This window comes from Patagioenas fasciata, chromosome 10 (genome assembly GCF_037038585.1).
Source record: "Patagioenas fasciata isolate bPatFas1 chromosome 10, bPatFas1.hap1, whole genome shotgun sequence".
NCBI lineage: Eukaryota > Metazoa > Chordata > Aves > Columbiformes > Columbidae > Patagioenas > Patagioenas fasciata.
The window spans coordinates 7,310,753-7,336,485 of record NC_092529.1 but is presented as its reverse complement, the minus strand read 5'-3'; the positions used below and the strand labels follow the sequence as shown (position 1 = coordinate 7,336,485).

General features: G+C 41.3%; 1 long non-coding RNA gene across 1 annotated transcript; it reads right to left on the bottom strand.

Annotated features, from left to right (window-relative positions):
• Positions 1 to 4,414: 4,414 nt before the first annotated feature.
• LOC139828736 (uncharacterized) lies at positions 4,415 to 19,320 on the bottom strand. Its single transcript, XR_011740629.1, has 3 exons — positions 19,192 to 19,320; positions 6,394 to 6,511; positions 4,415 to 4,556 (listed from the first exon to the last, which is right to left on the bottom strand). It is a non-coding gene; the product is annotated as an uncharacterized lncRNA (long non-coding RNA).
• Between the last annotated feature and the right edge of the window lie 6,413 nt (positions 19,321 to 25,733).

Below are 25,733 nucleotides of genomic sequence, written 5' to 3'. Positions count from 1 at the left end.
TCAGAAACATTAAGTTTGCTGACAGCACAATTTGTGGGCCTGGCTTCCCACTGCTGACATCTCCCCCTTTCTGACCCCACTGCCTATGTGAGCTGCCTGCTTAATTCCTGATTTTCAATTCTGTGGCTCTTTAGGATTAATTCATCTCTGTTACCTTCTATGTCACCCTGAGCTTAATGTCCTGGAGACATGATCTTACCCCCGAAGGTCTGGCATCCGTTCTTATAACTTCATGAGTTCTATGACACTCTGATTGTTTTTCCTTCCCCACCTTTTCCTATTCATAACATTTTCTTGCAGCCTTGGATTCTGCAGGTAGTCAGAATAGCCTTACTGCTTTTATTATCACATCATTGGTAGGGTTTCTGCTCTCACAACCATCCATTGCATATTGAAACAGGTAGAAGCCAGTATCAGTGAGGAATTTATCCAAAAGCACTATTGGTATTAAACGCACTGCTGCTGCAAGACTGAAAACACACACAGTCTCTTGTCTCGACAGTCAAATTCTAAATAAGACAAGAACAAACTCTGGAGGACTGTACAGTCTCTGATCAAATTTAAAATAGATTGCTGTGATAAATACTGGAGGCTGTTATGGGACTTTAAATCATCAAACCATCAAAGCAATCTAAAAATAACCAGCTGCAGCTTGCAGCCACTTGATTTCAATTTATAGTTTAAATAAAGAGGCTTCCAAATATTTCCAGGTTGCATGTTTGATTTCTTCCCTTTTACACTATTGTAGTTCTTGTAAGATTTTATACTGAAAGAAAGGGACATTGTCCACCTGTTATTTATCTAAAGGACCAGTAAAATGAGAGCTTCAGATGTTTGAAACTACAGAAAGTCAGGTCTTTGTTCTGCTGTAGCACTGATTGATTTGGGAAAAGGGGCAGGGAAGAAGGATTCTTCCATTCTCTGCTAGCTGCCTTTTTTTATTTTTTCTACAATGGCTCAGCTTTGCAGTGGGAAGTGCTGGGCTTTGACAACAGGACATCACAGACTTCTGAGTTCCGCTTCAACAGCTCCAGCATTTTAAAGGGAAGACAAGCAGTGGTCAAAGCACACAGGCTGCTGTCCCACACAGCTCTGCTGAGTCCTAGGGCACATCTACATTAACAACCCACAGAAGCAACTGGGTTACTAGTGAATAATGCATAAGCATCCACACAAATAAAACAGATAATACGAGTTCATAGCCTGTGTCCCTAGTACACTGAACCACCGTCAACTAGTCCTACTGAGGAAAATGTCTTACCTCATATACAGAAGTTCCAGTATTTGTAAAGCAGTTTGTCCACTACTTGCTTTTTAAGAAAGAAAGAAAATCTTTGAACAGCCTCTCCCTGCAGGCCCACCTGAGTGTTCTTTTCATTTTCCCCAGAGCTACAGTGTTAGAAGAAAGGTGATGCCAGCTAGACACTGCAGAATGCCAGCAAAGAGTTTGGATACAACAGATCGAATGTGATGCATCTCAAAGCTTTTGCATGTTCTATATTGCACATAATGCATCCTATGTGTACTGCTTTTTATTCTTTTTACCAATAGGGTATGGTTTTCCTCATCGCTTATTCCCAGCAGTGATGTTTTCCAAGCTAACACGTGTCTCATCTGTCATAATTAAAGAGTAGAACTTGCTCATTCCAGTTGCCTGCCCTTGAACGGGAACAGCAGCCACAGCCTCATCAGGAATTCAGCTGGAGACCTGAACATCTCTCTTATCAGTACTCTTGACAGCTACTGATCAGCTGGCTTGTTCCCTTGTTGTCTACAGCACAGCTCTTGGTATTAAGATTATTTTTTCTTCCCTGTACTATCAAGTACAAAGAACAACTTCTTTCTGAGCTTCCAGTTGTGCCTTTTGGCATCATGCTGGCTGGGGGTCAGTCGCTGAAACAGGCTCCCCAAGGAAGTGATCACAGCACAAAACCTGTCAGAGTTCACAGAGTGTCTGGACGATGCTCTCAGTCATATGGTTTAGCTTTAGGAAGTCCTGTGAGGAGCAGGGAGTCGGGCTCAATGACCCTTTTAAGAGCCCCTTCCAACCTGAGATATTCTATGATGGATTCCATGCCAGAAGGCAGACACTTGGGTAGATCACAGGTAGCTGTGATCCTGCTGTGTGCAGTGTTATGAACGCACCGACCCAGGAGTTCTCAGATTCGAGTTTTGCCATAATGGCTAAACACACTGCTTGTGCCGATGGCTGTCATGCACAGACCTCAGTTTTGTTTCCGGTATTTTCACAATTTTCCATTTAAGAGAGGCTATCCTATTTAACACTTCTTGGTGGGATATGGAGCCTTCCTGTCGCCCTAGGATTTTCACACTCAGAAAGCAAGAGCAAGTGCCTGAAAAGGTTACCTAAAATCTTAACAGCTTTGGACTGATCACTGTTGTGCTGGTGACTCTCCTCCTTGCAAGTTTTCAAAGAAGCTGGGTTGAGACTGCCACTTGCTTATTCTCTATTCAGTAAAGATACTGATTTAAGTCCCAGCTAAAATACTGCAACTGCTCTCTACAAACCTTTAAGTCAATCCTTTAGTGTGGATTCTTTTCCACACTTCAGCAATTCCGCAAGAACTTCTACATCTACAGTGTGCAGTATCAAAGCCATCAATTCTCTATTTTTTTCTGGAATACAGCACAGCATATCTGTTGCAACATTTGAGTCAGAACATCTCCATAGAGTGTTATACCCATCATTGTCCTATATCTTCCTGATTTATTATCATCATTTTACCAACTCTGCTCTTCCTTTGCGTGCAGAGCTCATACTAATGCAGTATGTCACATTGCACAGCTGTGGTTTTGTACGCTTAGTATCTGCACAAATAAGAAATGTACCAAGAAGGCAGTGAATGGGGACACAGCTGCAGGGCCGACATCGATGTGGTTCGTACCCACCATCCTGTCAGGGACTGCAGGAACATCAAGGACACGGCTCACACTAACAGCAATGGACAAGCCATTTTCCAGCGGCTCCTTAAGCCATCCATCATTGCGCTGTTGTGTCATAATGCAATCAAACCTGATCCTACCAAGATTTTTAGCCCTCTGAATTATTATAATCTCTAACAAATACAAATTGTACATTGGATAGCAAGTGTTGGGGCTGCGATTTTTCTTTTTTAAAGGTGAGGGTGAATGAACACAACCCCAGAGCATGTTTGCAATAGGAGATGTCTAAGTACAGGCAAATGTGACTTTGCCTTCAGCTGCACCTGCCTTTATGTGTTCCAAAAATACCTTGATTTGATGAGTCTGTCCCAAAAGCTTTGCCCCAAGGAAAAACAGTCTTCCAAGAACTCCAAATTCTGACATGAACTCCTAGAAATTACGTCTTCAGGAATGATCGTTCTGGGAGTAGTGGCAAGGGGATGGCATTTGCATCAGCTCTGGCCCATCAGCAAGAGCAAGACAGGAACAGCAACAACTTTGCTTCTCTGGACTAGCAAGCGTGTTGCTCCAGCAAGCAAAAGGACTGAAATATTTGTCATTTTCTTCTTGGTTTTCTCCCTTGCCCCACCTTTTAGTCTTTAAAATTCAAGTTCTCATTTGTGCAATACTTACATCTGTGTAAACATCTCTGCTAATTACTTATTAGTGTCTAAACAGAGCCCATTAGCTCTACAAAGGGGAGCAGCCTGCCAGTGCTGTCAGGCACCGAGACAACGCACTTCAGAAGAGGCTGATTAATGGAGAAGTCATACTTGTTTCTTCAGACTGGGAAATTACAGACTGGTTGTTTAGTTTATTGCCTAATTCATGATACCACAAGACATTCAAACAATTAGGATATATAACATGGATGTGCTGAACTATGCCTACTTTTGTAGTGTCTGACAATTATAATGCTCCACTAAAGAACACAACAGTGATTTCTGTACAATATTGTGGGCCTAGTGCAGAGTCTGCTGGGACAGATTCACTTCAGAATCAAACCTTCAATGCCCGGAGGGACTGAAACAGGTCAGACTCCATAACTATAAACCATCAAATTAACATGTATCATTTAGCAAGATTCTTCTGAGCAACTGAAGCATGGATCTCCATCAGGAAAAAAAAAAAAAAGAAAGGAAGGAAGGAAAGAGGGAAAGAGAAGGGAAAAGGAAATGAAAGGAAAAGGGAAAGGAGCAAAAAATATATTATTCAGATAAACGTTTAATATAGTATGCAAGAATGAGAACTCAGTCTCATAACTATTAACTGGAGATGAAAATGTAGAAAAATGTATTTGAAGGACAAAATTAGTGGCAAGACTAATCCTTCCTGAAAGTCTTTTCCTGATGCTCTAGCTGTCATTTTCTGGGTCATATTTCCCCCTCCTCTACAGCAGCTCTTCCCCAACAGCACCATTTTTGGAGAGGATAGGAGATTTTTAAAAGCTATATTTGCCTTACAGAAGAACAAAAGTAGCTGCACATCCTTGAAAACGTGCCACTCCTTTGGATGCAAGGGGTTTGTTTCCAGGTGCCCGTTCGCAGCAGCAGCAGAAGTGCCTGTGACCGAAAGCAGTCCCCGTCTCAGCCCTGAGGTGCTCAAGCGCTCACCTGGAAAAACACTAAGTGTCAATTCTCTGCCTGCCTTTATGAAAAAGATTGTGATTCCAACCCACTTAAAAACATGCTCTGTTAAAAACTGTCTCCAGAAACAGCATGCAGAGTTGTTCCCAGCGGAAAGCTAAACAGATACGTGTCAGAGAAAATCAGTCTACAGGAGGAAGCGTCTCCTGCTGGAGGAAGTCACCGTGACAGAGAACGACTCGGCCAAGCTGCTTCATGGCATTTGTGCATTCATTTGCAGTGAGCAAGGTAACCCACTTGGGTGCAGTGAAAGAGAAATGAAGGGGCTGGAGAAATACTGCACTTGAAAAAAATGGTTTTATGGATGGAAATTGTACAGTAATTTTCCAACGAGTCTTCACAAATGGAAAGAAAAGAGCAAAGTGAAAACCATGGAAAAGTTCCACCAGAACTTTCTTCAGGGCAAATAACAGGTTGCTGATTTTCCAAAGGTGTTTGACTGTTCTTCTGGAGGAAAAGTCACCCTAGCACCACCCTAGGTGGTGAAAGAAAGCGTAGGTGAATTGGGGAAACTTCTCGAGCACAGATGCTGCCACTTACCATGAGGCACTTTGGATCTGCAGCTGGATGCAGCAGTGAACTATAACAAAGGTGATGATGGTGGAGACCTTAGAGAAGGTCAGACCAGGGACTTGGAGACAGGGTTGTGTCCTGTTGGCAAGATGCTGTCAGGTAGCAAGCACTTTAGGAATCTGCCCCTTCAGCAAGTGTCTGAGTAGAAGCTGAGGCCTCTGGAAAATAAGGTCTTTGGGGTCCAATTTCAAAGGAGTATGAACTACTTGTTCTGCTGTTGTACACCAGGTGGCTGCTACTTCAGAACAAATATGAAATATCCATTAATTTCAGGTACTACTAACAAATCTGTGCCGAAACACTTATACACTGTCCTACAGGGACTTGGGGCACACTTCAAATTATTATTGGACTTGCATTCACCCTTTTGCTTGTACTTATGTCTACATGCCCTGGTTTTGTTTGCATCCATAGTCCCCAAAGGATCACACTGTACACAGTGAATACACCTAGAAGGACTGAATTTTTCTGGCAGCAAGCAGGCAGATATCATCCAAAAAGGTAATGTTTCATAATTATTATTTAATTGCTACTTTCAATTCTAGTCCTCTCCCAACTGTAGAAGCAATGCTTATCCAACCAGACAGCATGCAACTCCTCTAGACAATTACTGTTCACCAATAGACTTGATTATCAAATAGAGATCATCAGATGCTCTTTGGGAAGCATTCATCCCCATGGAAAAAGAGCAAGCCCATCATAGCTGAAACAGAGGCAACATTCAAGCAAGTTATTTGCTGATGATGGGTTCTACAACAATTTGGTCAAATCCAGTATGCACTTTTGCCTTTGAAGTAAGGACTGTAGTAACACTGATACAGATTCATGAAGTCACGCACAAGGAAGGAAAAGCAAAATTAAATGCCAACGCCTTCCCCCAACTCCTCTGCAAAGGCACTTTCCAACACCAAGATAATCAACATCAAATCCCTAGTGAAGCCACAGCCTGCCAAAAGAGTATCCTAGCCCCAAGGCTCTCAGTGATTGATAATTACGTATTTTATGGAAAGTGGAATGGCTTTAGCAAGAGAGAATAGTCTGTTGGCTAAGGCACTCCCTTGGAAGCTAAGAGATACTGGTTGACACGCCCTCAGACAGAAGCAGGAGCTGAACCCACATCTCCCATGTTACAGAAAAGATGAACCAAGACTTAGATTAGTCCAAAAATAAGGTGGAAAAAATTAGAGATGAAGAACTACTACTTGGTTTTGTAAATTATATTGAAATCTACCTTGTTCATTTCCTTTCTGTGTTCCTCCTCAGATGTAAATGGAAATGGCGATTTCAGTATTTCCTTGGGGTGGGGAGGATTAATTCCCTCCCTCTAGTGTTTTCAATTCAGCCCTGATCTGTGAAGAAAAAAATTAAAAATCAACAATTATTCATACACTATGCTTCTAGATGAAGGCCAACACTGCTGCTGGGTGGGAACTGCACTCAGCTCAGACGATACAACACCAAAGCATCCCTAGATGACACATTAACCCAATAAAGCGTTATTCTAGAGGCAGGAATCACCCCATGGAGATGGAACATACCAACAACAGGTCTGCACTCCTTCAGGGTTTAAAGGCTAGATGAAGTGGCTTTCATTAACAAAACCAAGGTGCGTTGAGCTGCCACCAAGCTCAGCAGTTGCCAGAGGGTCCCCAGCTCTGTCCCTCCCCACCACCAGGGCAGCATTTGTTTCAGCTGTGCGCTGCACACTAACTGCAAACACTGTTATTCGTTCCACCTCATTATTATGGGCTGCCTTTCTGCTCTCTGCCACGTCTATTGTGCAAGACTACAAGCTACAGGCAAGTCACAGCAGCAGTGTTGGATACCCCCCTGCAGGAAATTCTGTATTTAATAAACAAACTACTTGTGCCATTTTGAAATGGGAGAGGCGATGGCAGAACAGAAAGAGGCACTGGCAGAACAGCCCTGGAGGAGATTGGGCTTCTCTGATCAGAACTTGCCCACAGGACACTTTGTCCTGCCTCACCACAATCCAGCAAAGCCAAGGTCTCCCTGTCTTTCTCCCAGTGAAGAAAAGAGAACTAAGTGTTTTTTCAGAACCTCAGAGGTGTTTTACTGCAAGGCTGAGTGGCAAATCTGTTGACCCTAAGGATAACATTCCTCTGGTGATGGGCATGTGAGGAGGGAAAAGGGACTGAAAGGTCCAGGACCAAAATACACTTCACCCTCACGTTGCTCGGGGTATGTACGGTAGCAGCACAGAGGAGTGACCTGCAGACACATCAGTGTCAGCTCTTTGGAGACACCAATTAATTTGAAAGGAAAATGGATTTCCTGAAACATCTTAAGTGCTGGTATATTATATTTGAAATGAAGCAAGCTAACATTCACTTCTTTGCTAGCTGCTAACATACACACATGGTGTAACAAATGATGACCCTACCCTAAAATACCAGCATTTACAGCAGTATTCACACACACAGGACCGTATGAAACAGCACAGTCAGACCATCAGGACTACATGCATATCATAAGGCCACATTAACATATTACTTGTGTGGCTAACCTTTTCCTATATAAAGTCACCAGATTAGGCCTTATTTTGCAATCATTAATTTTCTTAAAACTCTTTAAAAATAATTCTTAGTTTTCTGTAAGAATATGTTTCTTTAAAAATAGACACTTACTTAATCTTAGGCATTGGTTCACTCCTTGGAAATACCACACCATGTCACCCACTAGTCAGGACTGCAAACTGATGTCTTTTTATTCCAGTATATTAAATAAACCCAGTAATCTGGAAGATACATTTCATGTCTCTTCATGTATGCTTTCAATCTTTAGAGGTAATTCTGCACCTGCTAAGAGGTATCTCTCGAGTGATAAAGGGGTAATTTTATGAATAAATAAGTGACAAGGTCCAAAAAGAGCTCAAAAGACCCCATCACAGCCAAATTTAACTGCTGAATCTTTCCATTAAAACATTCTTGCAGTTTTTGGAAACAGGAGGTCACAGTTTGTTCTCAGTTACCAGTATTAACTTGCAGAAAAGGCATCTAAGGTAGTAGATGTAACAAATTCCCATTTTTCGGTCCTTTTGTTACCTTCCCCTGATGTACTCAGAAGCCAAACAAATTTCAGGAATCTGGAAGGAAAGAGACTTACCTCTCCATATTGACACACCTAGATCTGATTCAATTGCAGTTCAAATCTACATTTCCTTGGGGAAATAATTAGCCAGGTGAGCTAACTGATCTAAAAAACCCCAACCCCCCAAAAAAAACCCCACACAAACCACCAAACCTAGTCAGATAACTTAGTAACTTGGGTTTTAATGGCAATCATATCCCTCACAACAGCTATGCCAAAAGCACAGAGACCAGCACAGAGGGACAGCAGTCAAAGGAACAGCCTCCTAAGCCCGGCTTTGCTGCCAAGCACTGCCTTGCGCAGAACAACAGCTTGGAACAGTCAGGCACAACACAACCAGTTACGTAGCACTGACACTCCGTTTTTCCACTGAAATTGATACCCCAGAAGTGCATTCAACATGTGATTTACAATGCACAGAACATATATCATTGCACAAAGGCACCTGTCAATGCACCCTTTGCAACATCTCATTAGTCACCCCATCAGCCAGCCACCAGAGATTTTCATCAAAGGTTGCAGAATTCCCAAAGTATTATCCACGTGGGCCTGCAAATACAACTGGACTGCCAGCTGCAAGACAGCACAGTCTCCATCCAGTGTTTGACACAGGAGTGAAGGGACCTCGCTGCTGCTCTTGGCACCGATGGTGTCACTGTCTGAAAGCATCACCTGTAGCCCCAGTTTGCCTCCCGTGTGAGCTGGGATTTCACTGGTTTCACTGCAAGTGACAATAAAAGCAGATAAAGTAAACTTTCCTCAGGAGCTTCGCTGTTCAAACAGATTTAAACATCACTATCATATTGAAACATAAAGGTGCGGATTCTGCTAGAGTTCCACCAAGTCCACAAAGTTATATTCTTTATCCAAAATAACAACTTTCCCTAAATACTTTCAAGATCAATGCCTTCTAAAAAAGATCAGGAGGAGGCAGGAACTGCTGATGGAGCCCAGTTTTGATTCAGCATTAGTGGAATCTAAAGCAAAAGAGAGAAGTTTCAGAAAGAGGATCGATTCATTAAGTTTTAATGCAAAACTGTCAGAAGCCAGTTTTGGAATATAATTTCCTGCTGCTTTACTCATCTAGTAAAGTTCAATAATTGGAAATGTAAATTTAGTTTGTCTTAGTGATATTGTTGTGATATTGGTATAAATGGCTCGCTTTAAATAAAGTAATTAACCAAGTAAAATTAAAATCCTTCCCCTAAACCAGGAAGATATGCCAGATATTTTAACATATTGGTTTGCAACACAGAGCATGATTGCCAAGAGAAACAGTCCCAAACATCTTCTGTTAAATCAGCCTAACGTATTCATTTATTCTATGAAAGGTACACACAGCGTAGGACCTGCCTGACCTCCAGTGCAGCAGAGACTGTATACACCAACTGGTCACATCCATGTAGAACCCCAAAATTTCCATGCCTGAAACCTAATTTATATTCATCTGTATTCAGTGCCTCTCTATTGATTCAAACATTTTTCAGTAAAGAGTCTTAATATTGTCTCCTTTGCACCGTTGTAAATTCTTTTCTGTGCAGCATTTTATATCAGGACTAGCACTGAAATCTAGAGGTTTTGGATTTTTATTTTACATGCATGCTTGAAGTTACTGCAGTCCAGGTGATCCTGTGGGCTTCACCGGGCAATGATGAGTTTGTAAAATAAGGTACATGTTTTTGGCAGGGTCAGAGCCACAGAATTCCTTAGCAGTAGGAGCAGAACACACATTTTCCATGATCTTGCATGAAATGTAAATATTTCTGGTTTTTGCACTTTGCTGAATAATTGCTTCTTTTTTTCCTCTTTTTCTGTCTTTCTTTTTTGTTTTTTTAACTGCTTGAGATAGCATGTGTGTGAAGAAAGATGCAGACATTAGGATATAATAATCAAGCTACCACAGGAGAAAAAAAAAAGTAAATCTGAAGGAGCAGATCTCCTCCAGGCAATTTTGGAAGCTGAAAGGCTATTTGCAATGTCAGTTCTTGAACAGTCAAAGCCTTTCAGCTCAGTATTATCAAGATATATTTTAATCAAGAAGAAATAAGTGACCAAGAAATAAATCTGAAAATTAAGCAATAGCAGTGGATCTAAAAGTAAACTATTTCAGGAAGGTTAATTAATTCAAGTTTGCTAGGTGTCTTTCAGCACGAATTTATGGGTTCTAGAGGCCTTTGGTAAATGTACCAAAGGCTGTACTTTAGGTAAAGCAGCTTGGTAAATATAGAGTGCATATTTTTGTGATTCTATTTATGATCACTTAATTAAAAAGTAATAATGTGTGTTACTTTTGATTAATGTGTATGATCTTTATTATTCTCAAGTTCAGGGTGAAATTAATGGAAAGGTAGATGACAGAATCAACCTGACTGTACTCCATTCCTAGATCACACTGTGGACACACCGCTGGCTCAACACCTTTGGATAGGAGCAGCCCGTTCACGGCACAAAAACACACATTTGACATTATACTCATGCTCACATAAAGCCAGTTTGGTACAAAACGCTCAAACTCAGAGCAGAAGTTGCAGCAGAAATGATGCAGAACGAGTCACTGTGAACGTTTCATCTGTTCATAATAACAGCTCCTTACGCTTGAGCCAAAAGGTGTCACTGTCCTTGGCATTCCTGTTTTCAGGAAACTCACATAAACTCCTTCATTTCAGAGTCGGGGCTCTAGACAGTCTGAAATATGCCAAAAGGTATCGTTCAAAAGTTGTGGTCAATACCTGCGGGATCTATAGGTAGGACCGACAAGCCTAGGCCCAGCCTGGGCTGCAGGGCTGACTGCGCTGGCTCCAGGCAGGGCTCAGGGTGAGCAGGGCTTCTCTAGTGCCAGGACACCAGGACAACTCCAGCCCCAGGGACTGCAACGCTATTGAAGTGGGGGAAATTAGAGCTTGAAATGGATTAGCCAACAAGAGTTGAACTGTGGCTTGACCACAAGATAGAGTGGCAGAGGAAAAAAGAAGATGAGAGAAAAGAGTGAGTCCATTTAGGTGCCTCTCCAAGAGCTCCTTTTGTAATTGTTTTTCTTCACATACAATATTGTAAAAGAAATACAGTGAAACAGGAGAAGAGCACTGCTTTATGCTGCTATACACTGCCGACCATTTGGAATTTGTTCAACACTTTACCTTATCAGGATAAAATACGAAAAAAAAATAATAGAATGCAAGCTTTTAGGGATGAGGAAGAAGGGAGATACGGAACTCGAAGTAGCAAAAGGAGTATATATGACAGAATATAAGTGAGGGGGAAGTGCATGTCTTCTCTACTATATTCTTCTGTTGTCTATGTCCACGAGACAGCCAAACATCATTCCTCTTGTTTACAAATGGGAAAACCAAGACAAGGATTGCGACAGAGATGAAAACAGAAACCAGGTCTCCTACAGCCCAGCCACTTTCACTGTTACTTACAATGCCTGACAATATGAAACCCATGTAAACATCACAGACATTGCTACATCAGAATTATCCAGACAGCCTGTGCATATATACATTCTTACATGTTCCTTCCTTTTCACAGGTATCTGGTAACCTTACAATTCCCTGTGACTTAAGACCTATAATGTCCAAACATTAAAAATATATACATACATTGGAATTAGCTCTTCTTGGTGTTTATGAGTTCCTTCAATAATCTGGAGATCTGCTGGGTCTCACAGATTACTACTTTTTAACTCTTCCAGTCCTGAAACAACTTTATAGCCCTTTACGTGTTGCCTCCTGAATTCCATTCCCACAATTTTTAATAATAATAGGTGGAAGTACCTTGCAGAATATTACACCAGAGCTACCCTCACATCATCTTTATCATTCCTCTGAAGGACTAAACTGAATCAGAGCTACCCTCACATCATCTTTATCATGATCTTTGTCCAGACTGGCTGCTCACCTAAGCCGGATCATGTATATCCTGCTTTTCTCTGCTATATATAATATACTTATTTATTTATCCATTTATTTTCAGATGTTATTAGACCTTTACTAGAGTTACTTGGTTGCTGTCATGTGAAGTTAAATATCTCAGATTTGAAAACTAGCCCCCTGAAAAATTCATTTGTCTTCTCAAAATGAAATACTCTATTTAGAAAACTAAGTACTAACCTGTAACTCTGAATTATTTTTTAAATTATTTCATAGGCTAGGGTCACTACAGAAAACAAAAAATATATATTTCAATATCCATACTATAAGAGGACAAATGACAATTGTTTTGATATATGTGTAAAATACAACATAAGCATTATGCAACAGAAGTTATCTAGTTAGTGGGAGGTGTGAAATTCTGTAAGTAACTTTATCACATGGGTGAGCTTACTAGTGTCTTTCAGTAGATGTAAGTACTAAATAACTGTAATCCTCTCACTTTATTTTGAATATAAAAATTAGTCAGATGTATCATTCATCTCTGCTCAGTTTTCAGAAAGATTCAACAGAAGAAAATGATCCAGTAGGAGATATCAACAAGTTAATGACAGGAAATCCCAAAGCATCACTACTTTCTATTTCTTTACCTCAGTTAGAAACACCTCCTTGTTGAATTTCTTCAACGTTTGTAACATTAGCAGAGTTTTGCTCTCAGCCCAAGCTGTATAGGATTGTGTAACAGAGCGTTTTGTTATCACAGAGAATAGTATGATGGAGCAGATAAACATAAAAGGAGGCACATGCTAGTAAAGAGCCTTTGATATTCAGCAGGTTATCAATTTTTTCTGAGACAGAAATACTTAAAAAAAAAAAAAGAGAGAGAAGAGGAAATAAATTTACAAAAAGCACTGTTAACCAGTGCTCTCCACACTGTATAATTATCTGAAGCAAATAATAATTCTGTCACCGCTTGAATTAAAGCAATGATGAGTACATGCAACTACAATACACAACGTGAGAGCTGCAGAAAGAGTTGAAGCAACCTTTGACCGAAGGAATGGGTAATGGATGTTCCATCTCATTTTTAAATGTAGTTCTCCACCACAACTGTGATGTATCTTTGAGGTTCAGCAGCATATATGAAACCAGTTAAGAGGATCCCCTCCAATTCCCTAGTAGAAATAGAAGTTGTGTTAGATTTTTGAAAAAACATCTCTACAAGTCTTAGCTTGTCTCAGCTTTCAACAGGGCTACATATGGCTTGACATTCCTGCAACTGTCAAGCAAAATACATTCATCAAAACCACTGTAACTTTACAGTCAAAATACTGCATTGAAATGACGATAACACTGGAAAATGAATTGTGCCTACGAAGTTTTATGTTCAATATGCAGCACAAGAAACGCAACAGAAGCTTTAGCAGTTGCTTACACACAAAAGAAGAGATGTTAAAATATATTAAATATCTTCAATTCACTTAACTAAGGGCAAGGAGGTAAACGAGGGCTAAGCCTCTTGAGAATACGAAGCTAGTAATCCAGGAGCTGAAATTCATTATTTTTTCCCATGAACCTTCCTTTTCAAAAGCCTCTAACACCTTTTTTTTTTTTTTAAATAAATACAAATCCCACATGCAACAGAGCCACTGGTCTAGTTTTCATATGCCCTGGGGAAGTCCAACTCTTTTTCTGAAGACTTCAAAATCTACAAGGTACAAAGCTGTTAAAAAAATGAATAGAAAAATTTAGCCGGGAAGAAGAGGGACCCTACATCCAGAAACTCCAGGAGTGCAAGACTAATATATACAACAGAGATCTTGTTCATCATATATTGCTGTGGAAGCAGGTAAACAGAAAACTATCCGTCATCCTTGTCATGCTGTGGTATATACTGGTCCAACTGGGTCTGTTCAGGGCCTGATCTCTATGCCAGGCAATATTCCCTTTGCCTTACCCGCACAGAAAGGCAAAGTCTTCCCTCAGGCATTTGGAAGAACTAAAGTACATGGAGTAGAAGGAGCAATTAGATACATCTGTTGAGTGTTTTCCTCTCTCTTTGTGCTAAATGGGAAAATGCTGCTTGCATTTGTAAAGCTGTAACACTTGTACCATTTCAAATGTCTTTTCTTTTGCCAAGTGAACTCTCAAAAATTAGATATTATTGTAGAAAGCACTGCCTAATGAGCCAGTGTCATTTAGAATATTCAGATTTATATTACCACCATCCAGTTTTCAAACCCTAAAAATGCCATTAATAGGCTTCAGAAATACACGAGATGGTCACAAGGACAATAGACCTGGGTTACAGCTGTTCCTGCAGCTGCCAGAAGCTTCACATGCTCCCAAGATGACAGTGATTGATAGGCAAATTACATTGCCAGTGCTTTTCTGTGGCAGGCTCATTATTAGACACAATGCCTTGGTTGCTCTTGGGAATTTGCTCCATTTAGCTGTTCCCAAGATGAATTCTCCCACCTCCAGAAAATAAGTTCACATAGTAGAATAAAGATATATATGTATATGTATCAGAAATAAACACTTGATGCGGTATGAACAATGCAACCAATAATATTTGACAAAGAACAAACAAAGTATGATGAGTTGCAACCATTTCTATAATTAAAGAATTTATTTTTAGCTTGGCAAAACTTTTCATGAGACACCTTTTTGCATTGCTATGGTTTCACCTTCTAAATAAGACTTTTATTATGTTCACAGTACATTTAACAGTGGGGTTTTTTGTAATAGATTCTTATATTCACACTAATATTCCAAATATCCTTAGTAAATGTTTCTCATTTCACATATAAAGGAAATAAAATTCTGTTCCCGCACCACCAATCAAGACCAATATAGACTTCATTCTGGCTGATGATCAATATGCACCCATGCAACTAAGAAGCTGGTCAAAGAAATATAAAATGTTCACAGCATCCTCCCTTCAGATTTTTCCATGTGTACAGTCAAAAAGACTGTGTTTGGCATTTACAGATCGCTAGATTCAGGTTATTTGTAAAATCAGTAAATCCTCACTGTGCAGCTGTGATATAAACACTATGGGAATAACACATAGTGACACCTACAGAGAATTCCTAATTAAATATTTTCATTCTAAGGATCCAGCCAGCTGTTTAGTGATTTCTTCATTTTATTTATCTTGACTGAATTAAACAAATTGAGCCTTTGCTTAGGAAGTTTTCTTTAAAAAAAAGTTTCTGATTTTTTTTTTCATAATAAACAAATTCTGCATCTTAGGAAAAATAAGCAGGGGGGGGAGGGGTTGGAAGGAGCAGAAATTTTCCTGCAGTCATAGAATCATTTTGGTTGGAAGGGACCTTCAAGATCACCGAGTCCAACCATTAACCTGGCACTAACCCATGCGCCTAAGAGCCTCATCTCCGTGTCTGTCCAACCCTCCAGGGATGGTGACTCCACCACTGCCCTGGGCAGCCTGTTCCAATGCCTGACAGCCCTTTGGGGAAGAAATTGTTCCCCAGATCCAATCTCAATCTCCCCTGGCAAAACTTGAGGCCGTTTCCTCTCATCCCATCACTTGTTGCTTGGGAGCAGAGCCCAACCTCCCCTGGCTCCAAGCTCCTTTCAGGCAGTTCAGAGATCACAAGGTCTCCCCTCAGCTCCTGTTCTCCAGCTGAACCCCCCAGGTCCCTCAGCCGCTCCCATCACCCTTGTGCTCCAGCCCCTCACCAGCTCTGTTCCCTTCTCTTAACTCGCTCCAGCACCTCAAGGCCTTTCTTGGTGTGAGGGGCCCAAAACTGCCCCCAGGATTCGCGGTTTGGCCTCCCCAGTGCCAGCACAGGGATGGTCACTGTCCTGGGCCTGCTGGCCACACCAGTGCTGGTACCAGCCAGGATGCTGGTGGCCTTTTGGTCACCTGGGCACACACTGGCTCATGTTCAGCCGCTGTCACCAACAGCCCCAGGTCCTTTTCTGACGGGCAGCTTTCCAGCTGCTCCAGTTTGGATAAGTGACCTACAATTGTTATATTGCTCTGGAGCACAAACCTAGCACTATTGGGCACATGACAAACTTTGCTTTCTGGCTGACTGCAGATTCTGGTACCACCATTACCCATACCAAGAATATTTCTATAGGTTAGAAGTCTGTACTGCTGCTCAAAATAGGAAGCAACTGGTCCCAACTCTGCTGGGGGAAAAATATATATATATCTATATATATTTGGCAGAAAAACTTACACAAAGACATAGTACTTTCACAAGCACTACTTCAGTATGGAAAAAGTTTTCTGATCCTGCCTCTTCCACTTCTCCATCTCATGTAGCACGACAAACAAGTTGCCAGTGCTTCCGCTACATCTCGTGTCTTCCACACCTACAGCCAAATGGAGTTATGGTTTAGATACCCTACCAAGAAGAACAGATAAAATAAGATCTCTGTATTACCTTGGCACTAAGGAAGGGATGCACACAGGTAACCTGACCTTAACAATGACAGTTCAGAGCAGAGCAAGCAACATCTAAACAAGAGTAATATTCTGTAAACGCTGTAGCACTTTGATCTGGACACGCAAGAAAACCAACCAACCATCCAAAACAAAACACACACACACCAAAACCAAAAGAACAACAAAACAAAAAATCCGAAGGAATAACATTCCTCTGATCTCCATTAGTCAAACTATAATTAGAACTTAGAAGTGGTCTTTTCTTCCTTGCTTCATAATTGCAGTAATCTTTGAAAATTCTATTGAAATGTCTTCAAAAGTTTCTCTTTGCAGTGTGAATGCTTGAAAACTTTAAATGGAAATATAAAGAGACCTAGTTTCCCACCAAGTAAACAAAAAGGCCACCATAAACTTCTGATATTTTACCAAGTACATTATTGCTGCAAAGGACACAGATGTAGATGTATGTGGATAAATATGACAAAGTTTCTAGATACAGTATCTGTCAATCACTTAAACCAATTTTTTAAAAAAAGGACAAATCACAATTCAGTGTTATTATCCTTCATGTTAAACCTTTTATTTTTCTTTTCTTTTCTTTTCCTGCTCCAAACACCTCTGATTTCAAACACAACTATCACCTTGGTGTCACACCAGGTTGCAAATGAAAATTGTACCTCTCACCCTTGTTTTTCTTTCAGTTCCCTGCTCGGTATCTCAGTAACTGCCCAAGAGCTGAGAGAGGCAAATGAAAGGAGTCCCTGGCACATGTACATTGGATCATGCTCAGCACAGATGAGATTTTAAGATAATTTAGCTGTCCAAACCTCCCCATCTCTACTGAGACTCATAATTCAGCCATATTTGAGGAGATTATTGCAAGGATGTGGAAGCCCCTGGCATTAAGGCAGCATTTTAAAGGACCTACAAGTTCTTGCACCAAAACATTAAGACGCTGTAACTGCTCTGTGAAAACGGTGGTACAATTATTTTATGCAGACAATGTATTTCCCCCAGTGGAAGTCAGACTTGCAAATGAGTCAATTACCCTATTTTACTTGAGTCCATATTCTACAGGAAATTGCAGCCTCAAGCTTTTTCTTTTGTTTTTTCTCCCCACCAAATTCAAAGTGATTAACTTGTGATGGAAAACATGGAACCAGTTCAAGTATACAGAGCATTTTCTACTACATATTACTCTTAGTGGCCAAGTAACATACTGATCTGTTTCCTTTAGCACTTGTTGCATTCCTCTGTATTTCCCTTGTCGACCTGGATCAGTTTTATCTGGACCCACCTCACTGCTGTTTCTCTGCTTGTGCCTCCACTTCCGCAGACATCAGCTCAGGGATCGCAGCCGCTCTTGGCAGCTTGCTCTCTTTCCAAGTTTAAATTTAATGACAAAAGGTTTTTCCTAAATCAGTATTTAACACAGTACTACGTGTAAAGGGAAGCAGGAAAAATCTGCTGTTTGTATGAATGAAAGAGAAAAAAATACTTCAATTTTAGAGAGAGAAACAATATCTAAATCTGAACCCAAGACTCCAGACACTGAATATGTTTCTATCAAACTGGCTGACATCTCTGCTAGATTACATCAGGTTATGTAGTACTAAACCATCAGGACTGAGGAAAACAGAATGTCAGAAAAGCCATTTGAAAGAAATGAAAAACAGTCGACAAAATCTAACTTGCTGCTGATGGTGTGTGTTTACCAAAGCAGCTCTGGATACCTCTTCTTCAGCAAAATACAGAGCAGAGGAGTGCTAAGAAATGTTGAGGAGACAGTATGCTTGGGACAGGAAAACATTGCACATGAGGGCTCCAGTGCCCTGATCTAACATTAGTTCTTGCAGGGAGTCAGCAGCTGTTCTGGGTTCTACTGTAGAAGGCAGGAGTTCCCCAGTGAGCTTTAAATGAGGACGTCGGTGTCTCAGTGCCCTCCTGTATTACAGAACATCACACGTGGCTGGAACACAACCTCAGCGTGTAAGCTGTTACCAACACCTTACACACCTGGCCGTTTCAAAAGCATGGACTAAGTGAGGATTTATTCAATGAAACATATTTTTATAACGCATAAACATTTGACAGAAGTGTTTGGATGCTGGCCAATTGAAGTAGAGCAAGATGGCATCTGAGAAACAGGATGGGAGGCACAGCGTTAGCAACCATCAAATGCAGCCCATGGTCCAGCATGAGTGGAGGATTTGCACTCTGCCAGCTCTCCAGACTTGAAAGCTTGCAATGATAAATACACTGAACATGAATCTTAGCTTTGCAGATCAAAGTCAGGAATAAAATGCCATAAGATTCAAAGCATCAAGTAAAGAAGAAAGAGCCCAATGTTTATTTGCAAAGTGTCTTTTGGCATCCTGCAGAACTAGACTGGATTTTTGATTTTTTTTCTTTAAATGTCTGTAACTGGCAATTTTGTGCATCCAAAGGCTTAGACAGCCATTCCAGACACTTTTGGAAAACCTGTCAAGTTTTACTGTCTGGAGATTTTTGAAAAAAACAATGGCTGTAGAATGATCTTCATAGATCTTTCAGATCTCTCTTTCTCCATAGCAATCAAGTATATTTTACTTTAAAGATTCATAAATTACAGATTACTCACATGTGCTTATTGCCACCTAGTCCCCCCATTTATAATCTCTGTGGCCTCTTTCCTTTTTTGGATTCTTACATTATGTCCACGCTCACTGATACAGTTTCCATTCTTCAGTGAGTATAGTCACAATTTGAAGCAACCTGTTATACAATAGCAAGAAAGAAAATAAATAAACAAACAAACAAACAAACAAACAAATAAATAAAAAAGGCACATCTTGCTCCAGATTACATTCTAGATTATTTGACAAAAGTAAATGCAGCCAGCAGAAACAGAGGGAGGGGAAGCAAAATCCCCAGTTTGCAACCATGTTTGCAGTAGGTTAGCGTGGCTCAGAACCACAACTCAGAATTTCTGAAACACCATTTCCAAGCTCTCCATTGCAAACTTCTGCAATGGAGAGCTTGGAAATGCAGGCTTCTGCACCTCTCCTAATGCAGACTTCTGCCATAACCCAGTTTGTAACTGCACAGTTGGAGTTTATAGCTGGGTAAGAGAAAGGAGTCTTTCAAGTGTCTCGTTTCAATTTTCATTCTAACTCTCATAAAACACCTCACCAATGTCATCTTCACAATTAAAATGCATGTGCTGGTATATAGTTATATCACAGTCAACATAACATACAAACTTGTGCTTCTTTTTTACAGCTTAGTACATTTTAAAATACACACTTCACTGTAAAAAAAATTAAAATCCAAACCACACCAGACCAACCAATCAACAAAACCTCACAACACCACCACCAGAAAACCTTGTTCAAATTTGGAGCCTAACATTCATAATGTTAAAAGAAGATGCTTCTTAAGTGAGCTTGGATACAGTGAAAGTTACTCAACTCTTGTCGGCACCAAATTATTTACATCCATTGTCTCAGCATCTAACGCACTGAAGTTCAGAGTCAAAGAGGCTCCTGAGCACAAGTGGAAGATTAATAAATAGGGAGAGCAAAGAAATTTGGTTCTGTTTAATACAATATAATGTTTTCTGCCTCTTCAGATTCCAGAAAGCCACGTATAGAAAGGAAGATGTGTCCCTCCTCTACCACTAAAAGAGTGTTTTCATTTCCTGTTTTATTAGTTCCTCGTATTTTGCTTTTTGGTCAAACATTGCCATCCAGTGGCAGGAAGAATGCCAACTAACACATCCTGTCCTTTTCTCCAGTACCATCTGGCCTCAAAATGACATCGGCAAATTAATAATTTTGTTTCCTGCTACCTCGTACGCTTCCAATTTTACATGAGCCGAGAGAAAAATTATGCAGGCATAAAAGCTCCTGGCTAGAAACACCTCAGCAGAGATGAGGTCTCACCACTGCTGGGGACAAGGGCCATCCCTGCCGAGCCCCTGGCTGTTCCCTTGCAGAAGAAGGACAGGGATGGTGACAGCGTGGTGACCCTGGGGAGTTCCTGGACATGTGCCAGAAGGTGAACGAGCACTAGGGGGGGGTTGGTGTCATTGTCACCCCCCCCTCCCTGCCACCCTTGCTCATTGTCCTGCCCCAAAATGACACCCTGGGGGTTGGCAGGAGAGCTGGGGGACGATGCCTGTGGTGACCTGTCACCCTGCTCGGGCAGGACTGGGACATCATGAGCTCCATGCAGATCTTCCAGAACGTCTAGCACCCAGGACTTCCTTCCGGCACCCTGGAGGGGACAGATTTTCTACTATTTCCACCAAAACAAGATGTTCCAAGCAAGAGGAACTGAATCTGAGGGCCCTGCCCAGCACCTGGCGAGGACGTCGGAGCTGTTTCGGGGACAGAGTCCCCTTCCCTACCCCCCCCTCAATGAGAGTCTCCCTGTTCCAGGGACCCTGAGGCCTTTCCCTGGGGACACACCAGCCCTTGGGGACGGGGGTTTCTGCCACACAAAGCTCCATGTTCTCCATGAGGAGAGCGGGTTTATTTTCTAAATAAAACACCTGGTGATGATTTAGGCCAGAAGGTGCCACCCAGGAAATGGTGCCCAGGGCCACAGAGGGTGACCCCAGTCCTGGGGCGGCAGGGACAGCAGTGGTTTCGCTCACCGACCCAGTGTCACCCAGTAGAACATCTAACCAGTCACTGATTAGAGGGACTCAATTTTGCTTCTTTAAAAAAATAGGGGGAAAAGAAATGCTGTGCATGAGTACACATTTCCCTAAACCTACAGAGTCTTGTCTCACTGGTACATTTTCAGGAAAAAGATACAGGAGATGAGGCTGTTACTTAGAAACTAAAAAAACCAAAAATGCCATGAGCTTTAAAATTCCCGGAAGTTCTGCAAGAGGTGGTACCTTTTACCAAATCCTGTACTTATTATCACTGCTAAGAAGAGATCACAGCGACAGAAGAATTTGCATTTGATCTCTCGCAACAGGGCTTGTGATCACAGCATCACACTCAGAAACAGTCTCAGAAATAGCCAAGGTAGAAGCTATTATAGATATCAAATATATATTTTTAGTATTCTTAATTTTTATATATAGTTATATTTATTATTATTATACATAGGATCTTTTGGAGTAGTGAGATCCACTGTTTAAGCCAAATAATTCAAGCTTGATGACTACCTCATCTATCCCAGCATGTACCTCTTGTTCAACAATCTGAATGCAGTTCAGAATCCTTAAAATTACTCATTACACATTCATTACAATTATTCACGATTTTCACTATACGAAAAAGTGCTGATCAGCCACAAATGGAGGGCTTATTTCTTAAGCAGGATAAGATTAAATTCCTTCTATATCACAATAAATTTACTGGGGCATTTTACTGCTAAAATAAAGTGTTAGATTTTTCCTTAGAAGGAAATAATTTTAGAAATAGCTAAGAGAAGGGATAGTAAGTGTCCAGGTTAAGCAATAAGGGTTTTGTTGGTTTCTTTTCATTTTTAATGAAACCTCTATATACATTGACATCTGACACCAAGCTGGGAGGAGTGGCGGACACTGGAAGCTGTGCTGCCATCCAGAGACCTGGACAGGCTGGAGAGTTGGGCGGGGAAAAATCTAATGAAATATAACAAGGGAAAGTGTAGAGTCTTGAATCTGGGTAGGAACAACCCCAGGTTCCAGTATAAGGGGAAAGGGGTCTGGGGGCCCTGTGTACAGCAGGGTGACCATGAGCCAGCACTGGGCCCTTGTGGCCAGGAAGGCCAATGGTACCTGGGCTGGATTTAGAAGGGGGATGATCAGTAGGTCAGAGAGGTTCTCCTGTCCCTCTAGTCTACCCTGGTGAGACCACACCTGGAATATTGTGTCCAGTTGTGGCCCCTCAGTTCCAGAAGGACAGGGAACTGCTGGAGAGAGTCCAGCGCAGCCACCAAGATGCTGAAGGGAGTGGAGCATCTCCCGTGTGAGGAAAGGCTGAGGGAGCTGGGGCTCTGGAGCTTGGAGAAGAGGAGACTGAGGGGTGACTCATTCATGGTGATCAGTATGGAAAGGGTGAGTGTCAGGAGAATGGAGCCAGGCTCTTCTCAGTGACAACCAATGATAGGACAAGGGGCAATGGGTACAAACTGGAATACAAGAGGTTCCACTTAAATTTGAGAAGAAACTTCTTCTCAGTAAGGGTGCCAGAGCCTGGCCCAGGCTGCCCAGGGAGGTTGTGGAGTCTCTTTCTCTGCAGACATTCAAACCCGCCTGGACACCTTCCTGTGTAACCTCAGCTGGGTGTTCCTGCTCCATGGGGGGATTGGACTGGATGAGCTTTCCCTGACATTCTGGGATTCTGTGATTCTGTGATTGCACATCCCAGCTCTGCATCATTTTTGCTCCACATGGAGCACACACTCTCCTGTATTGTTAGTAGTCCGCAGCCATAGTGTGGAACCCTTGTTTGACAGCAATTTATCACAATATATGTAGAAAGATGACCTCCAAATAACAAGGCTAAAAATACATGTTCAAGAACGAAAACACAGTAAGAAGTGGTTTTATGCATTAAAATGAAAACAAGTTTCTCAGAACAATGTTGGCAGAGGTTGGTGCTGTCTCAGTGAGGCTCACACTTAGACGCTGCAGAACCCCGAGTGAGACAAATTATTTAACACACACACACACACACGCACGCACACACACACGCACACGTGAAAAGGGCAGAAAAGTATAATGTTACTTTGGGGGAGAGCAGAGGGAGGGAAGAAAGGGAAAGACATGACCATGCATCCCACTGAGTGCTTCAAAATGCTTCCTTTCTGTAACAACAGCCCATCCATAGCCTGCAATCGCTCACACACCTGGCAGCCCAGCATCGCCAACTGCTGTCCTCAAAATCCACATACATCTCCACCAGTATGAACAGGGCAGCCAAGCTTTGGAACCAGCTGCAAATAGATTTGGAATGGGTGACTTAAGCGATAATGTAAAAAACATCCAGTCAATGACATATTTCATTTGTTTTTTCCCAGTTCCAGACCCACTAAATACATTTAGACAGCTTAATAATACTTTTTGAGAAGGTTGGGTGGGCTTTTTGTTTGGCTGGTTTGGTTTTGGTGTGGGTTTTCTGCCAGCAGAGGCTGCTATTTCCTTTTAGTTCAGAAAACACATGCAATGGTTGCACACACACTAAAATACAGATAATCAAGCGTTGTGGAAATTGCTTGTTCTAATGAAATCAGTAATACTTGGAAGTTAAGCAAACAAGTAGTTCACACTAAATCCTATACTCCTCATTCAGCCTCAAACGTTTTTCAGCAAAAGCCCATCATTTCTGTTTATTTCATTCAGGTCAATTAATTTGGAAGTTACAATAAACTGAACAAATAAAGATGGGGTTTTATACTATGATTCCACTTTACGCAGTAGACACATGTACTTGACAGTCATATTTATACACACTAGTATAGTAGCCTGGGATGCCCTCCTGCAGCATAAGAGTCCAGCCTGCAGAATTCTTATAGCCAAATGGTTTGGCTGAGCCAAAGTCAACTGATGCCAAAAACAAGTCCTTCATTCATTTTTTGATCAGGGCTAAAATTTGGCAACATAGAGCTTGATCAGATGTGGTTCAGATTTCAAAAATATAGACTGTACTTATACAAACCAAAACATGGACCTCTGACATTTTCATTTAAATAGCAGCTAGTCAGTCTAACATTAGCAACCACTTTGATCTGCAGTTGATTTTTACGAAACTAAGACTTCTATAACATTTAAGGCATATGAGTTTGTTCTAACTACCAGATCAAGATGTAATAAAAACATGAGGACTATTTATAGAGCTGAAAAACTCAACTTCCCACATTTCACTTCTTTTTTTTTTTAATGACAGAATATAGACAGCCTTGAGAGAGAGGAATTCCTAACAGGTTTTCAGTGCTTTAACACAGTCTATGCAAAAAACATGAAAGCTAACAGGGAAAGGACCCTTTAGCTTCCCTATACAGTAACATCCAAGCTAAACTGGAATCCACATTACTATACTTTTAAGAGAACTTCCTTTCATTAACAAACCCCTCAAAGATTCAACTAACTTTATTTGTCCTTTTCAACTCCTGACAGATTTATCCAGCAAAGGACTGTTAGGATACAGAGTAAAGCCAGCAGCAAACAGAAATGAAGTGAACCACAACAGGATGACAAGCCATGAAAGTGAAGGTTGTGAGAGTAAGACCTTTCAACTAGTTTTTTCTTGCTTTCTTTCTAGGATCTGTCTGGCTTCTCTGTTCCCATTAGACCTTTTACAGTGTGTGTACTGACAGTAGATTCTCTGTATCAGTGCAGCAAAACCAATCATATCCTCCAGGGTGTGAAATGAGCATCCCACCAGGAACACCTGTCACTGCTTCTGTCGCAGAGGATGCGCCTGGTGATGTCCTGCAGACTGGTCCTGCTTCTCAGCAGCCCAGACACCCGTCAGCCCCTCTTACCTCCCCTGAAACATTTACATTGTCCACCTGATCAGTAGGAATATTAATTGTTTGGAATGGAAGAAAGTTGGGTTTCTATGTGTGTTTATAGCAAACATGTAGAGCACCTCTTACTAAAAGTGATACTGGCTGAAGTCTACAGCAATGAGTGTTCAGTGCAGAAAAGAGTATTTCTGGTCACTGGAGTGACATACGGGAGGTAACTCCACTGCCTGTGCAGAGAAGGATGCAATTCATGTATACAGAATGGCACAGAATCTTTATCAGTTTTCCCAGACTACTTTCCTGGTCTTAGAATTGATTACGGGGTGAGGGGGGAAGGGCAGGGAAAAGAAGCCACAGCAAAATGCACTTCAGAAAATTGTCAATGCTTAGAAGATAAAACATTAAGAAAAGCCAAACGTCAAGAACACTTCTTATGATCTAAAGATTACATAGAGATGAAACGGAGAGTAATTACCACACTGGGCACACAGAAAATGTTAAATGTGCTAGCAAAACTTGAACAAGAAGGCATTTTAAAGGGGTTGGGGGATGCTGTGGTGGTGGACATGACACACAAGACACAGGGGTGAAGAGCTCTCCAGGACTTAGATCATAAACTACACCCATAAGATACAAGTGTATTTTGCAGGCATCAGATCAGCAGTTCAAAATACTTACAGTGAGCAGCTGCAAATGATCAATACTGTA